Source organism: Thamnophis sirtalis, unplaced genomic scaffold (genome assembly GCF_051295495.1).
Source record: "Thamnophis sirtalis isolate CommonGarterSnake01/CBP01778 unplaced genomic scaffold, rThaSir2_p1.2 scaffold_11, whole genome shotgun sequence".
Classification (NCBI taxonomy): Eukaryota; Metazoa; Chordata; class Lepidosauria; order Squamata; family Natricidae; genus Thamnophis; species Thamnophis sirtalis.
Genome location: NW_028261391.1, coordinates 50,140,862 through 50,157,714, shown reverse-complemented (window position 1 = coordinate 50,157,714; position 16,853 = coordinate 50,140,862).

Sequence of the window (16,853 nt, the reverse complement as noted above, 5' to 3'; positions counted from 1 at the left end):
TCAAGGGCAGCCCCATGTAGAGCACATTGCAGTATTCCAGCCTAGAGATCACAAGGGCTCGAGTGACTGTTGTGAGGGCCACCCGATTCAGGTAGGGCCGCAACTGGCGTACCAGGCGAACCTGGGCAAATGCCCCCCTGGTCACAGCTGACAAATGATGGTCAAAAGTCAGCTGTGGGTCCAGGAGGACTCCCAAGTTGCGAACCCTGTCTGAGGGGTATAAATTTTGACCCCCCAGCCTGAGTGATGGAACATTGGCCAAATTGTTGGGAGGAAAACACAACAGCCACTCGGTCTTGTCTGGGTTGAGTACCAGTTTGTTAGCTCTCATCCAGTCCCTAACGGCCTCAAGACCCCAGTTCATCACGTCCACCGCTTCATTGAGTTGGCACGGGGCGGACAGATACAACTGTGTATCGTCCGCGTATTGATGGTATTTTATTCCGTGCCTCCGAATGATCTCACCCAGCGGTTTCATGTATATGTTGAATAGTAGGGGGGATAAGACTGAGCCCTGCGGCACCCCATAAGTTAGGGGCCTTGGGGACAATCTCTGCCCCCCCCCCACCAACACCGACTGCGACCTGTCCGAGAGGTAGGAGGAGAACCACTGCAAAATAGTGCCTCCCACTCCCACCTCCCGCAGTCGTAGCAGAAGGATACCATGGTCGATGGTATCGAAAGCCGCTGAGAGGTCAAGGAGAACCAGGATGGTCGCATGGCCTCCATCTCTGGCTCTCCAGAGATCATCGGTCAATGCGACCAAAGCGGTTTCTGTGCTGTAGCCGGGCCTGAAGCCGGACTGGAAGGGGTCAAGATAGCCAGCTTCCTCCAAGGTACGCTGAAGCTGTAAGGCCACCACCTTCTCAACAACCTTCCCAACAAAGGGAAGGTTGGAGACTGGATGGTAGTTATTAAGAACGGCTGGATCCAAGGATGGTTTCTTCAGGAGGGGTCTCACCACCGCCGCTTTAAGTGCAGCGGGGAAGTGCCCCTCCCGAAGGGAGGCGGTAACGACCACCTGGATCCAGCCTCGTGTCACCTCACTGCTGTTGGCAACCAGCCAGGAGGGACACGGGTCCAGTATACAGGTGGAGGAGCTCACAGCTCACATAGCCTTGTCTACATCCCCAGAGGCAACATCCTGAAACTCAACCCAGAGATGGTCTGCCAAGTTATCCCCCTGTGTCTCGGCTGGATCTGCGGAGTGGAGTCCAAGTCCGACCGAAACCAAGCAACTTTGTCCGCCAAGAACTGGACATACTCCTCAGCCTTACCCTGTAAGGGGTCCCCTGCCTCCCTCCTATTTAGGAGGGAGCGGGTTATCCTAAACAGGGCGGCTGGGCGGGACTCGGCGGACGCAACCAAGGTGGCAATGTGTGTTCTTTTAATTGTCCTTAGTGCCCGGATGTATTCCTTGGTGCATGCTGTCAGAAGTGCTCGGTTCGATTCAGACCTATCGGACCTCCACAAGTGCTCTAGGCGTCTCCTCCGGCGCTTCATCTCCCGGAGCTCCTCGGTGAACCAAGGAGGCCTCCGGGATCCGCCGACCCAGAGGGGCCGTAGTGGCGCAATCCGGTCAAGAGACTCCGATGCTGCCGAGTGCCAGGCAGCAACAAGAGTCTCCGTCGAACTGTGGGTGAGAGTATCAGAAATAGCCCCAAGCTCTGTCTGGAACCTTAAGGGGTCCATAAGTCGCCTGGGGCGGAACCACCTGGTCGGTTCCTCCTCCCTACGGTGGGGGTTTGGCCTCTGGAAGTCTAGCCTCAGTAGGCAGTGGTCTGACCACGACAGGGGTATGATCTCATTACCCCTCAGACCAAGATCACAAATCCACTGCTCCGAGAGGAATACGAGGTCGAGTGTGTGACCCGCTGAGTGGGTTGGGCCTCGGATTACCTGGGTCAAGCCCATGGCTGTCATGGAAGCCATGAACTCCTGCGCTCCATCAGAGTGTTCACCGAGCGAAGGCAAATTGAAGTCCCCCAGGACCATGAGCCTAGGGAACTCAATTGCTAGCTCGGCTACCGACTCGAGGAGCGAGGGGAGGGCTGCTGCAACGCAGTTGGGAGGCAGGTATGTTAGCAGCAGACCCACTTGACCCTTGAGGTCCAGCTTCACCAGTAGGGACTCACACCCGACAAGCTCCGGAGCAGGGATCCTACGAGGTGCTAAAGACTCCCGGACAACAATAGCCACACCGCCACCCCTTCCCTGGGCTCTCGGCTGATGAAGCACCTGAAATCCGTCTGGGCACATCTCTACGAGGGGGACTCCTCCCTCCGTGCCCAGCCATGTTTCAGTAATACATGCCAGGTCTGCCCTCTCGTCTAAAATTAAGTCCCGGACGAGGGGAGCCTTGTGAACAACAGACCTGGCATTTAGCGACAGCAGCCTGAGACCAGGGTCCTGATTACTTGCGCTATCTGGCCTCAGAGTGGGACTCATAGGGCCGGAAGGAGGGATCTCTGTGATGTAGCGAACCCTCCTTCCCCGGTAATGGCCAGCCCTAAAGTCCCCGCCATATCTGCCCCTCCCTGTTACGACCGCAATGCTCCGACCCACTCCCGTGGCCGTGGTCCCCCCAACCACCCCAGTGACCCCCGCATTCCCCGGCAGGTCCTCCAAATCAGACATACTCAGGCGCTCACACAAACAATCCCCACATGATAATTAAAACACAAAAATACAACGATAATAACAATAAAAGTGGGATCATTCAATTCACACATACAAGTCCCATACACTCACCATACCCTTTAAAAAATAAAAATAAACTAGAATCGATGAGAAAATATTTTTATTAGATGAATTCAGAAAAAAACCCAAAGTATTTCAACATGAAAACTGATCACAGTTTAAAAAGAAATGGTTATTAAGCTGTCAGAATTAGATTAACCATATTTCAGCTTGCTTCATTTAAAGCGAAATAAATGTACTTTTCAGTGTTTCCTTCATTAAAATACCCTTTCACTAGCTTTTCAGGAATCCAATACAGTATTTTTTCTAAGCTGGAACTGACATAAGGAATGTCAACTTCTGCTGGGGATCATAGGATTTGCAATTTGCAAAGTAGAAACTCGTAACAGAAGTTTCTGGCTAATAAATTACTTGCCCAATTTATCCCGCCTTGTAGTGAACTCTTCTGCCACCTGCTGTTCCTTTTCCCAATAGGTAGAATGAATAATTTTGTGAAGATAAAACAGCCAAGGAAAATATTATCTCCAGTTTTAATAGGTTTAAACTTTTGATACATTCATAACAAATCCAAGGCAAGTAAGTTAAAAAACCTATTAGAGAAGAAGCTAAAAAAAAAAACCTATTGATTAATATTACCTAGTGTCAGCACCTCTCCATTAGATAATTAGGAAAGAAGACCACAGGACTCCATGAGTAGAAATCAAGTGTACTTTTACTAATTATAAATGATTAAAGGCATAGCGAAGCGAAGTCTGATTATTTAGGCGCGAAAGCGATTGATATATAGAATAACCCATTCCCCACCCCTTGGCATCACAGTTACAGTCCAATCATAATTCTCCCAAGTGTCAGGTGTGAGATAACTTCAAAAGTCATCATGAAGATGGAATGTCGGCGCCGTTAGTCCTGGCGGGAATCTCCTACGCATGCGTAGTCCGACAGGCAGCTGAGCTCCAGAACCTTCCTCCAGCACAATGAGTAACCCTTCCCAAATACCATGCCCTCCCTCCCCGTTTCATGGCAGCCGAAAGCAACAGCAAAGCAGAGGCTGACATCCGGCTGTCCTCCGGAAAAAGGCGTTCAGGCCTGGAAAACGACAAAACACAAACAAACAGACGAACAACAAAAACAGAAGAGAAAAAGAGGGGGGGAGAGAAAGTCAAGGCTTGTCAGGATAAGCAGAATAAAACTGTTGAAGCAGTCAGGGAGCACGGACATGGGACTTGTCCACCCATTCGCTTTGAGATGGAGGAAAATGCTTCCAAGCCACTAGGTACTGAATCTGATTCCGCCTCCATTGAGAGTCCAATATTTCTCGAATCTCAAAATGTTGTTCACCATCAATCAACAGGGGAGCAGGTGGTGGGTCCACAGGCAGACGTAAAGATGAGAAACGAACTGGTTTAATGAGGTTAACATGGAAAACTGGATAAACACGGTTGAGATGCTTGGGTAGCTGCAAACGAACCGAAACAGGATTGATGACCTTGATGATGGGAAATGGGCCCACGTACTTAGGCCCCAACTTCTTAGACTTTTGTGTAGTTTGAAGGAACTTCGTGGATAAATAAACCTGGTCACCCACTTTGTATTGGTAAGGTTGCGCACGCTTCTTATCAGCCTGTTTCTTATGAGCGTGATGCGCAGCATCCAAAGTACTAAGTGCCAAAGGCCAAACATGGCTCAACCACTCACTCCACTCAGAGACGGAAGAAACTTGTGGTTGCTCAAGGGGAATTTCAGGAATAGGAACAAAGTCCTGACCAACACAACACGAAAAGGAGTGAATCCAGTGCTGCTATGGACAGAATTATTATAAGCCACTTCAGCGTGTGGCAACAAGTCCACCCAATCATCTTGCTGATAATTGATGAAACAACGCAAATATTGTTCCAGAACAGAATTAGTCCTCTCGCAAGCCCCATTAGTCTGAGGGTGGTGGGCGGAGCTTAGGCCCTGGGCGGAGCCAATGCGCTTAAGAAATTCCTTCCAGGACTTCCTGGGGGAGGAGCTGTCGCCGAGGAGGGCTCAACCGAGCTCCTCTCAGAGATCTGGTCTGTATATCTAAATAAGATCATAGATATCACCCCTTTTTGGCTATAAAGGGGCAGGGAGCAGCTCTGTGTGCTAGGGTCTATTCGTAATTCAAAGCCTTTCTCTTTTTTTTTGGCTGTGGACAGAGATTAGATCCAGCGTAAGCGGAGCCTTTATCTCCAGCCAGTTCTTCTCAGCTGCATTTTTTTTGCAGCCCTAGACAGGTGACCCCCCCCCCCAGGACAAAGCAAAGTTGTTTGAAGCTAGGATTAATACGGGTGGGTCCCACCCCTGTGAGATTTATGCTTTTATTACTATCTTAAATACCAGCCTCTTCGTCCTAGAGGCTTCTTTGTTTAAACGGACTTCAAAATGGCGATTTCTCTCCGTTGGTGACTGATAGGGGATGTACTTAGCCGGCTTTACCTTCCTGCAGACCGCTCCTTAACAAAATAATCTTTTTTTTGGAAACAGAGGGGAGCGAAAGCCCTGTTTATTTGTTTATTTATAATGGCACCCAGGTCAAAATCGAAGCGTCTCTCTATGAATGTGCCTAAAGAATCTATGAATCAACTTAAAGAACCTACTAAGGAATCGCAGCCCTTGTCTCCTACGCCCTCTACTGGAGAATTCTTAACACAGGAATTTTTCTTTCAAATGCTTAATGATTTTAAACAAGAAATTAAAGAATTTGTATTGGAGCTATATGGTAATTTAAAGTCTAAAATTGCCCAAATGAAGGTGAATACGTTTGTAGCCGTGTCTGCCCTGTCAGATTATACCGCTGAAATAGAGAATAAATTGGAAAGTTTGGAGGAGGCTAATTCTAATTTGACCACTAATATTCAAACTTTACAACAAAAAATTAGAGATACTCAAGAACAGCTCGTTATGATAAACTTTAACAAGAAGGCATTTGCAATAAGAGTCAGAGGATTCCGCGAAAAGGAGCGAGAGAATCTGAAACAGACCTTTGTTGAAGCCTTCAGCCATGCGGTGGGAAGCCCGGGACTTAATTTTGATTGGCAGATTCGGAAAATCTATCGCCAGAATTCGTTGGTAGCGGAACAGCGACAGCTCCCGAGGGACATAATTATATATTTCTCCACAAAAGAATCCAGAAATGCGATCATGCAAAAGTTTCACAATAATAGTTTGCGAGTTGATGGCCAGGATTTGATTGTCTTCAAGGAAATACCATTCCAGATGTTAAGGGCAAGAAGAGACTATACTTTCTTAACTAAAGAGCTTAGAAATCATCAGATTCAGTATAAATGGGAGGCCCCAGCCGGCATTACGGTCACATTTGAGAATCAAAGACTTCGTCTCAATTCTGTTTCGGAGGCTCGAGATTTCTATTACAAGACTTTGAAGGCGGGACTTCCTGACTCACTTGGAAAAGAGGAAAGACAAGCTGAAGGAGAAGGCAAGCAACAGACCACATGGCTGCAAGATGGAGGGGGTAGCTCTCCCTCCCTCGGAGAAGTAGAAAAGCGGAGAGCGAGGATTTAGACATTCTAAAATATTTGTCAAAGTTGTGGATTGAATGGGGGTTTGCGACCTCTCTCCGGTAGAAAAAGCGGAATTGGATATTGGTGGGGTGATGCTGAATGTATATATGTAAAATGCATGCAGAATGATTTACGCTGTTTAAATTCTGTTAGAAGGGAAAGTTTGATGAGATCATCTTAAAATAGAAGGTAAACTGATTCTTGCTGAAAGTATTATTTGAATATGTGGAAGGATCCATGCTACTTAATTTTTATTAGAAGGGAAAGCTTGGTGAAATTATTTTGAGTTAGATTTTAAACTAATGTCTGTATAAATTTGATAGTGGTAAATATCAGAGAAGCAAGGGATGAGGGTAAAATGCATGCGGAATGATTTACGTTGTTTAAATCCTATTAGAAGGGAAAGCTGGATGGGATCATTTTAAGATAGAATGCAAACTGACTTTTGTGAAAAGTAATATTTGATCCACGCTGCTTAAATTTTACTAGAAGGGAAAGTTTGGTCAGATTATTTTGAGCTAGATTGTAAATTGATGTCTGCACAAATTTGTATAAATTTTGACTCTTGTGTGAATTACTGTTTGAAAATAAGGTTAAGAAAGATTATTTGGAGGGATTATGGGAAATAGTGGTAAATATTAGAGAAGCAAGGGACGAGGGTAAAATGCACGCGGAATGATTTACGCTGTTTAAATCCTATTAGAAGGGAAAGTTTGATGAGATTATTTTTCTGAAAAGTAATATTTGAATGTGTGGAATGATCCACGCTGCTTAAATTTTACTAGAAGGGAAAGTTTGGTGAGATTATTTTGAGCTAGATGGTATATTGATGTCTATACAAATTTGTATAAATGTTTATCTGAATATAAGGTTAAGGAAGAAGAACTGGAGAGTTTACAGGAGGTTGGGGTAAATAACAAAGAAGCAAGAGACGAGAATAAAAAACATATAGAATGACTTACACTATTTAAACATAAATAAAGATGGGGGGCTGAGCTTAATACAAAGAGTTCTTTTTTTCTTTTTTTCTTTTCTTTTGTTTTTTTCCTTTTTTTTCTTTTTTTCCTTTAGATAATTTGTATTTTCTTTCTATCTATTTTTTTTAATATATTACTTTTATTTTTAATCTATACGATCATAAGATACTTTAGACAGAGGGCAGTGCCAGGTGTGGGCCCTGGGAAGTCGGGAGGATTAGGGATGGGGATTTATGGGGGGTGGGTGGGTGGGTGTTAATATAGTCTCAATAAGAAAAAGAATGCACTTGTATACGGTTGTTCTTTTTTTTTTCCTCTTTCTTTTCTTTCTTTATATTCTTTTTTTCTTGGTTTATTTTATTTTTTATTTAGGATTTTTTTATTTTTTAGGATTTTATTGAGGATTTATATGCCGCCCTTTTCCCTGAGGGGACTCAGGGTGGCTTACAACAATGAGGGGAAGGGAGTGCAAGACAAGACTTAAAAAAAAAAAAGAATCGTGAATAAAAGAAAATTATCCATAAAAACACAACATTCACTCAACATTCGGGCGGGGTGAGAGTAATCCTATCCCCAGGCCTGACGGGATAGCCAGATCTTGAGGGCTGTGCGGAAGGCCTGGACTGTGGTGAGGGTACGGATCTCCACGGGGAGGTTGTTCCATAATGTCGGAGCTGCAACTGAGAAGGCTCTCCTCCGCGTAGTCGCCAGTCGGCACTGACTGGCGGATGGAATTCGGAGGAGGCCTACTCTATGCGATCTGATGGGACGCAGGGAGCTAATTGGCAGGAGGCGGTCTCTCAAATAGTCAGATCCACTACCATGGAGCGCTTTATAGGTGGTAAGTAAGACCTTGAAGTGCACCCGACGATCAACAGGTAGCCAGCGCAGCTCACGGAGGATTGGTATTATATGGGCGAACCGTGGTGCGCCCATGATCACTCGCGCGGCCGCGTTCTGAACTAGCTGAAGTCGCCGGATGCTCTTCAAGGGGAGCCCCATGTAGAGCACATTGCAGTATTCCAGCCTAGAGATCACAAGGGCTCGAGTGACTGTTGTGAGAGCCTCCCGGTTCAGGTAGGGCCGCAACTGGCGCACCAGGCGAACCTGGGCAAATGCCCCCTGGTCACAGCCGACAAGTGGTGGTCAAAACTCAGCTGTGGATCCAGGAGGACTCCCAAGTTGCGGACCCTGTCTGAGGGGTATAAATTTTGCCCCCCCCAGCCTGATTGATGGAACGTTAGCCAAATTTTTGGGAGGAAAACACAACAGCCACTCGGTCTTTTCCGGGTTGAGTACCAGTTTGTTAGCTCTCATCCAGTCTTTAACAGCCTCAAGGCCCCGGTTCATCACGTCCACCGCTTCATTGAGTTGGCACGGGGCGGACAGATACAACTGCGTATCGTCCGCATATTGGTGGTACTTAATCCCGTGCCTCCGAATGATCTCGCCCAGCGGTTTCATGTATATGTTAAATAGCAGGGGGGACAGAACCGAGCCCTGCGGCACCCCATAGGTTAGGGGCCTCGGGGACGATCTCTCCCTCCCCACCAACACCGACTGCGACCTGTCCGAGAGGTAGGAGGAGAACCACTGTAAAACAGTGCCGCCCACCCCCACCTCCCGCAGTCGTCGCAGAAGGATACCATGGTCGATGGTATCGAAAGCCGCTGAGAGGTCGAGGAGAACCAGGATGGACGCGTGGCCTCCATCTCTGGCTCTCCAGAGATCATCGGTCAATGCGACCAAAGCGGTTTCAGTGCTGTAACCGGGCCTGAAGCCAGACTGGAAGGGGTCAAGATAGTTAGCTTCCTCCAAGGTACGCTGAAGCTGTAAGGCCACCACCTTCTCAACAACCTTCCCCAGAAAGGGGAGGTTGGAGACTGGACGATAGTTGTTAAGAACTGCTGGATCCAAGGACGGTTTCTTCAGGAGGGGCCTCACCACCGCCGCCTTAAGTGCGGTGGGGAGGTGTCCCTCCCGAAGAGAGGCGGTAACAACCGCCTGGATCCAGCCTCGTGTCACCTCTCTGCTGTTGGCAGTCAGCCAAGAGGGACACGGGTCCAGTATACAGGTGGAGGAACTCACAGCTCGCATAGCCTTGTCCACATCCCCAGAGGCAACATCCTGAAACTCAACCCAGAGATGGTCTACCAAGTTATTCCCCTGTGTCCCGGCTGGATCTGCGGAGGTGGAGTCCAGTTCCGATCGAAACCGAGCAACTTTGTCCGCCAAGAACTGACTATATTCCTCAGCCTTACCCTGCAGGGGGTTCCCCGTCTCCCTCCTATTTAGGAGGGAGCGGGTTATCCTAAACAGGGCGGCTGGGCGAGACTCGGCGGACGCTACCAAGGAGGCAATGTGTGATCTTTTGGCGGTTCTCAATGCCCAAATATACTCCTTGGTGCAAGCTGTCAACAGTGCTCGGTTCGATACGGACCTGTCGGACCTCCACTGGTGCTCTAGGCGTCTCCTCCGGCGCTTTATCTCGCGGAGCTCCTCGGTGAACCAAGGGGGTCTCCGCGAGCCGCTGACCCAGAGGGGCCGTAGTGGCGCAATTCGGTCCAGAGACTCTGATGCCGCCGAGTGCCAGGCCGCAGCAATAGTCTCCGCCGAACTGTGGGCGAGAGCATCTGGAATGACCCCAAGCTCCGTCTGGAACCTAACAGGGTCCATCAGTCGCCTGGGGCGGAACCACCTGGTCGGTTCCTCCTCCCCACGGTGGGGGTTTGGCCTCCGGAAGTCTAGCCTCAGTAGGTAGTGGTCTGACCACGACAGGGGAATGGTCTCATTTCCCCTCAGATCAAGATCATAACTCCACTGCTCCGAGAGGAATACGAGGTCGAGTGTATGTCCCGCCAAGTGGGTAGGGCCTCGAATTACCTGGGTCAGGCCCATGGCTGTCATGGAGGCCATGAACTCCTGCGCTCCGTCAGAGTGTTCACCGAGCGAAGGCAGATTGAAGTCCCCCAGAACCATTAGTCTAGGGAACTCAATTGCTAGCTCGGCTATTGACTCGAGGAGCACAGGGAGGGCCGCTGCAACGCAGTTGGGAGGCAGGTACGTTAGCAGCAAACCCGCTTGACCCTTGAGGTCCAACTTCACTAGTAGGGACTCACACCCGGCAAGCTCAGGAGCAGGGATCCTACGAGGAGCTAAAGACTCCCGGACTACAATAGCCACACCGCCACCCCTTCCCTGGGCTCTCGGCTGATGAAGCACCTGAAACCCGTCTGGGCACAGCTCTACGAGGGGGACTCCTCCCTCCGTGCCCAGCCATGTCTCAGTAATACATGCCAGGTCTGCCCCCTCGTCTACAATCAAGTCCCGGACGAGGGGAGCCTTATGAGTAACAGACCTGGCATTTAGCGACAGCAGCCTGAGACCAGGGTCCTGATCGCTCACGCCATCTGACCTTGGAGTGGGACTCATAGGGCCGGAAGGAGGGATCTCTGCGATATAGCGAACCCTCCTTCCCCGATAATGGCCAGCCCTAAAGTCCCCGCCATATCTGCCTCTCCCTGTTATGACCGCAATGCTCCGACTCTCTCCCGTGGGCATAATTCCCCCAACCACCCCAATGGCCCCCGCTTGCCCCGCCAGGTCCTCCGAATCAGGCATACTCAGACACTCACACAAACAGTCCCCACAATATAATTAAAACACAAAAAGAATACAGCAATAATAGTACTAAAAGTGGGTCTTTCATACTAACTCATTCAGTCCCACGCACTCAACATACCCGTTTAAAATTGCGCAACACAGAATTTAAAATTATGAGTTCCAGAAGAGCCAGCCTCCCTTCCTCCAGTTCCAGAGAAATCCGAGGCCAGAGTCCAAGGTCCGTATTCTATAAATAGTTGTGGATGGAGGGGGGGCAAAGCACAGGCCCCAGGTATCAGCCAGCACCAGCTTTGCAGTCTCACACCCTCCAAATCCAGATAAAGCGTGGAATAATAAACAATAACGGTCCATAGGAGATAAAACGATAGTATGCAGGGGGGTATCTTATCTTCCCCCTCTCCTGAAGTCCTGGAACGGCCAGAGTCTAAATGTCCAAAGTCTACAAGTGACTGGAACCAGTTAGAAGGGGGAAAGGGGGGGTGCCAGCTTAGTGTCCAGTTTTTAAAACGCCAAGTTCCTGTCCCTGAAACTGCCATCCTCTATCACTTCTTTCCCCAAACCAAATGCACCATAAGTATATATACCATGGGATATCAAAAATGATTAAACAGATGGTCGTTGCTCACATTAGATGTTCCAAAGTAGCAGTGGTAGCAAGTGGTGGAGAAGAGCAGTTGTTCCGGGCCAATGCCGGTGGTCGCAGGCCAGGCAGTAAAGCTCGTATTAAATGTGCAGGTGCATTTGGTTCTTCGAACTGAGTCTTGGATTGCAGAGTTGAGGTTACTGTACTTCCCGTTTTGAAGAGGAGGCTGCAAGAGTGCGGAAAGCCAGGCAGGAGCCCGATCGAAAGGCAGATTCAATTCTCATTCTGACTGTTACCTCATGTGGGATTTGATGCCCTTTCACTTGACTTTCGTACTCGGCTACAATCTCTTTGTCCTTTTTGAATCTGCTTGAGGAGGACATTATCCGGACGTTTTTTTTCCCGTTTTACACGGCTAGAGAAGATTCCGGAGTTGGGGTTACAGGATTATCGTCTTCCCAGAGAAGGGAGATCGGCTCGGTTAGGCGCGGCACTCAGCAACGCGTCCCACGCCAGAGCCTGCCGGTTCTCGGAGTAGCTGGCGTCGGTCCCTCCAGCTCACCTCCACAAAAGAGGGGCCGAAGAGAAGGCTTTAAAGTAATCCCGGGGCGGGCACCATCTTCGGCAGTAAGGACTGCGAGGAAGAGAGCAGCGCTAGGCGGGGCGTTCGCCTCCTTTTGCTCAGTACCGCGGCTGCTCTTCTCCGAAGCTTCGTCGAGCGTCCCCTGGAAGCATCGCCTGCCTCGGGCGAGAAGGGATGGATCCCAGGTCGTGCTCAACTAGTCTCCGGCGCGTCCGGCGGCACTCGAGGAGCTCTCGGCAGCTGCTATCGCTGTTGTCGCCTCCTCCCGGAAAGCGAGAGCTACGCAGGCGACCCGCTCCCGAGAGACCCGGGGGAGGCGCCGTCTAACTCAACCTCCTGCAGCCGCTCAAAGCGTCTCCCGGAGAAGCCAGCAGCCTCACCCGCCCAACAAAGTTCTCGCTTCGCCCTCTTTCGCCTCGCCTCCTCCAGCTGGGACTTCCGCCAAGCCTTTAACCGAGTCCACCGCTTTGCCGTCGCTTCCCTCAGCTGTTGACCTGAACCGGGAAAGGGGAAAGAAGACAAGCAGCCCATCCGAGGTGCTCAAGCGGGGAGAAAGATTCAGCCTCCTCCTGCCCAGTGGCGTCCAAGCGCCTTTTGCGTTCTTTATCATATTATATTAATAAACAACAGTTGAATAAAGGAATACACCAAGGAGGGAGGTAGAGGGAAAGAAGAGGGAGGAGTAAGGAAGGAGTAAGAGGAATGTAAGAAGGGTGTGCTGGGAGTAAGGGGCGAAGGAAGGTTTGAGGGGAAAGGGAAGTAGGAGGGGAGTGTTAGAGGGAGGAAAGGAAAGTTGGAGGGGGAAGATGGGGTGTATGGAGGATGGAAGTGTCAGGTGGGGTTGTGAATGATGAGTTGTGTTTTTTTGTTTGTTTTATTTCTGTTCTTATAGCAAATATCCAGTATATAAGTGACTGTAAAATGGAATGTGAAAATGAATAAAATATATTTGGGAAAAAAAAAAGAAATTCCTTCCAGAAAACAGAAGTGAACTGAACACCTCTGTCGGAAATGATGCGATCAGGCACCCCATGCAAACGGTAAATATGAGAAATAAAGAGCTTAGCAAGTGCCTTCGCAGAAGGAATCTTGTGGCACGGAATAAAATGAACTTGTTTGGAAAATAAGTCAGTAACCACCCATATGACGGTGTGTCCCTGGCTCTCGGGAAGTTCGACAATAAAGTCCATAGAAATTTCCTTCCAAGGGGTGACAGGGCGGGTTACAGATTGGAGTAGAACTTGCGGTTTCCCTGGTGGTCGTTTAGCGGCTGCACAGAGCGTACAACTGGCAACATAAAGTTCAATGTCTTTTTTCAAAGAGGGCCACCAAAACTGCCTCTTCACCAAATGCAGCGTCTTCACAAATCCAAAGTGACCCGCCAACTTGGAATCGTGAGCCCGTTGGAGAACGACGAGACGAAGAGAGGCAGGGACGTAAAGTTTCGCCCCAATCCACGGTAAATCGTCCCTCATTGTGCATTCACCTTGATGCTGCTGGAACCAGTCATCCTGGGGAAGGGCCTGTTTGAGGTCAGAAAGGAAATCTTGAGGCACTTCTACTTTCGAGCGCGCCTGCTGCCGAGTGACAACCGGAGCAGCAAGGCTGGATGCAGGAACCACGGGTTGAACAATACTCAGCTTAGAGCAGTTGTACTGAGGGAGTCTGGACAAAGCATCAGTCATGAAATTCTTCCCTCCTGGGATGTACTTCAGTGTAAAATTGAAACGATTGAAATGCTGAGCCCAGCGCATCTGCTTAGGGGAGAGGCGACTTGGAGTCCTCAAAGCCTCTAAGTTTTTATGGTCAGTCCACACCTCAAATGGGTGCTTAGCGCCGTCCAGAAAGTGGCGCCACGTGGCCAAAGCCCAACGCACTGCAAATGCTTCTTTCTCCCAGATTGCCCAACGCCTTTCCATGTCCGTGAGCTTACGGGAGGTTTATGCACATGGTTGCAAATTACCTTGGTCGTTGGTCTGAAGCAAGACGGCCCCAACTGCCACATCGCTGGCATCAGCTTGAACGACAAAAGGCTTGTCCATGTCTGGATGCTTCAGAACTGGTTCTGCCACAAAGAGCCGTTTCAACTTCTCAAAAGCAGCCTGACACTCCATGGTCCAATCCAGCGGCTTGCTAGGCTTAGGTTTAGGCCCACCTTTGGACTTCAACAAATTAGTGATGGGAAGCGCAATTTTGGCAAAAGAAGAGATGAACTGACGATAGAAATTGGCAAAACCCAAAAATTTCTGCAATTGTCTACGTGTACGGGGTGCGTCCCACTCAGTGACCGCCTTCACCTTAGCGGGGTCCATCTCAATACCAGCGGGGGAGATACGATACCCCAGGTAGTCAATCTTCTCCTGGTGAAATTCACACTTGGACAACTTGGCATACAGTTCAGCGGCCCGGAGCTTTTTGAGGACAGTGCGGACCAACGTGACGTGTTCGTCATAAGTTTGAGTGTAAATAAGGATATCGACCAAATATACGATAACGCCTTTGTAAAGGTGGTCATGCAAAATCTCATTAATTAATTGCATGAAGACTGCAGGCCAAAGGGCATCACCCGGAACTGGAAACAACCGAGGGGGCAGTTGAAAGCCGTCTTCCACTCATCCCCCTCCTTTATGCGGACTCTATAGTACGCTTCTCTGAGGTCCAATTTAGTGAAAATGCGGCCCTTTCCCAATTGGGCCAGCATGTCCTTCTTCAACGGTAACGGGTACAGGTTTTGAGCTGAGATACAGTTCAGGTTTTTGAAATTAACACATAATCTCAGGGAGCCATCTTTCTTCTCTCTGAACAACACGGGTGCAGCTACCTTGGGTCGTGCTGGCTCAATGAAACCCATTTCCAAGTTTTTATCAATGAATTTTCTCATTTCCTCAATTTCCCTAGGAGACATTGAATATATTTGGGGCTTTGGAAGCTTTACCCCCGGCAAAATATCAATGGAGCAATCAGTAGGTCTGTGGGGTGGAAGCTTATCTGAAGATTTTTCACTAAAAACTCCTTTCAGGTCCCAATACTCTTTTGGAATCTTTTCTTCCCCTTCAATTCTCTCCTGGCCCCTGGCGGCCAATGTGGGGCTGGAGCCAGCAGGCTCTGGGGTATCGCCCTCCCCGTTTCGAGCTGTGCTGGTGCGAATGCGCAGCCATCCCTCCCTCCAATTAATGCGAGGGTTCCATTTACGAAGCCAGGGGGAGTCCCAAAATCAGGGGTCTGTCCATCCCAGGAGCCACAATAAAAGAGATCAATTCTACGTGGGTGCCCATTTTCATCTCTAGAGGTTCAGTATAGAAATGGGCTGGGCCACCCCCTGCAATGGATCCATTGATTTGGCAAAACACAATAGGGGTTTTCAAAGTTCTTAATTTCAGGCCCAGTTTTTCCACCATTGGAGGGTTAATCATACATCTCGAACAGCCTGAGTCAAGGAGGGCAGGAAGCTGTTCTGTCACCCCATCGGGTGGTACCCTTAATTCTATTGGGATCAACATGGGGCCTTTATTTGAACTCACCCAGCGAGGCGAGGCGTCGTCATCGGAGTCATCAGAGGAGCTGGGGGTGACGTCTGCTTCCTCCTCCACCTCCTGCCTGAAGCGCTGGGGAGTATTATCAGCAGCAAAAGCAGCCTCTTTCTTCTTCTTCTCTGGGCCCTTGCTCGTCTTCCCTTCCCTCTTGGCAGAGGGCGGGGCAGTTGCAGGAAGTTTAACATGGCAATCTGTGGCGCGGTTGCCTCCCCTCCCGCAACGGAAGCATGTGAGCGGCTTGGCCTTGCTGGTGGAGCTTCCCTTTCCCTCACCCCTGATTCGGAATGGGGACTTTTGAGCTGGGGGGGGGATTTTCCTGCTTTCTCCTCTCTCGCACGTTGAAGTCTAATCAAATCGAGCTCAACGTCTGCTGCATTTTCATACCAAGCTGTAACTCGCTTGGGAAGGTGTCTGTTAACGCATTGTTGGTAAATGTCCTCATTTAATCCTAATGCAAACTGGTCCAAAAGGGCATCTTGAGACCAGCCTCTCATATAACAAGAAAGCTGTTGAAACTCCTGAATATATTCAGCCACCGGTCTATCTCCCTGTTTGAGGGCCATAAATTTCATCTTTCCCCGTTTCTCAATTAGTGGGTCATCAAATCGTCTTTTAAACGCAGTCATAAAAGCATCAAAATTCCTCAGGAGGGGGGAATTGCTTTGGTGCAAGCTGATCATCCATTCGGCCGACTCTTCCTCCAAAGCAAGTAAAACCATTCGCACCTTCATTTCATCTGTTTCTAAATCAGGCCCATAAATTTCCATATAGTTCCAAATTTGTATAACAAAGAGACCCAGTTTCTTGGAATTCCCGTCATATTTTACAGGCAAGGGAGGGACTTTTGCCATTCTGCGTGTCCTGGGGGGCCCCCCTACTCTGGCAGCCACCCTGGCTGGGGGGGAAGCTGTTTCTGGGTTTGTTTGAATATATTCAGCCGGTGGCTGAATATATTCAGGAGTTTCAACAGCTTTCTTGTTATATGAGAGGCTGGTCTCAAGATGCCCTTTTGGACCATCCTCCCTCGGCCTCTTCACCCTCCCTAAATTTTTGCATAGAGTACCTTCAAATTCTTCCGTTTGGTCTCTTTCTCGGGGCTTCCGTTCAGTGAAGGTTTCTTCCCAGTCAGCTGGTTTTCCTCTTTGTTTTCTCCTAGTAACTCCAGCATCCCAACTTTCGCTGTCCTCTTTTTGCCCCACACTTAGGGACCATCGAGGGGGAACCGCAGGGTCTGCTATTCCTAGGCCAGCCATCCTCCCAGGTAATGATGGGTCTGCAGTTTCCTTTTCAATCTCTTCTTCATCGCTC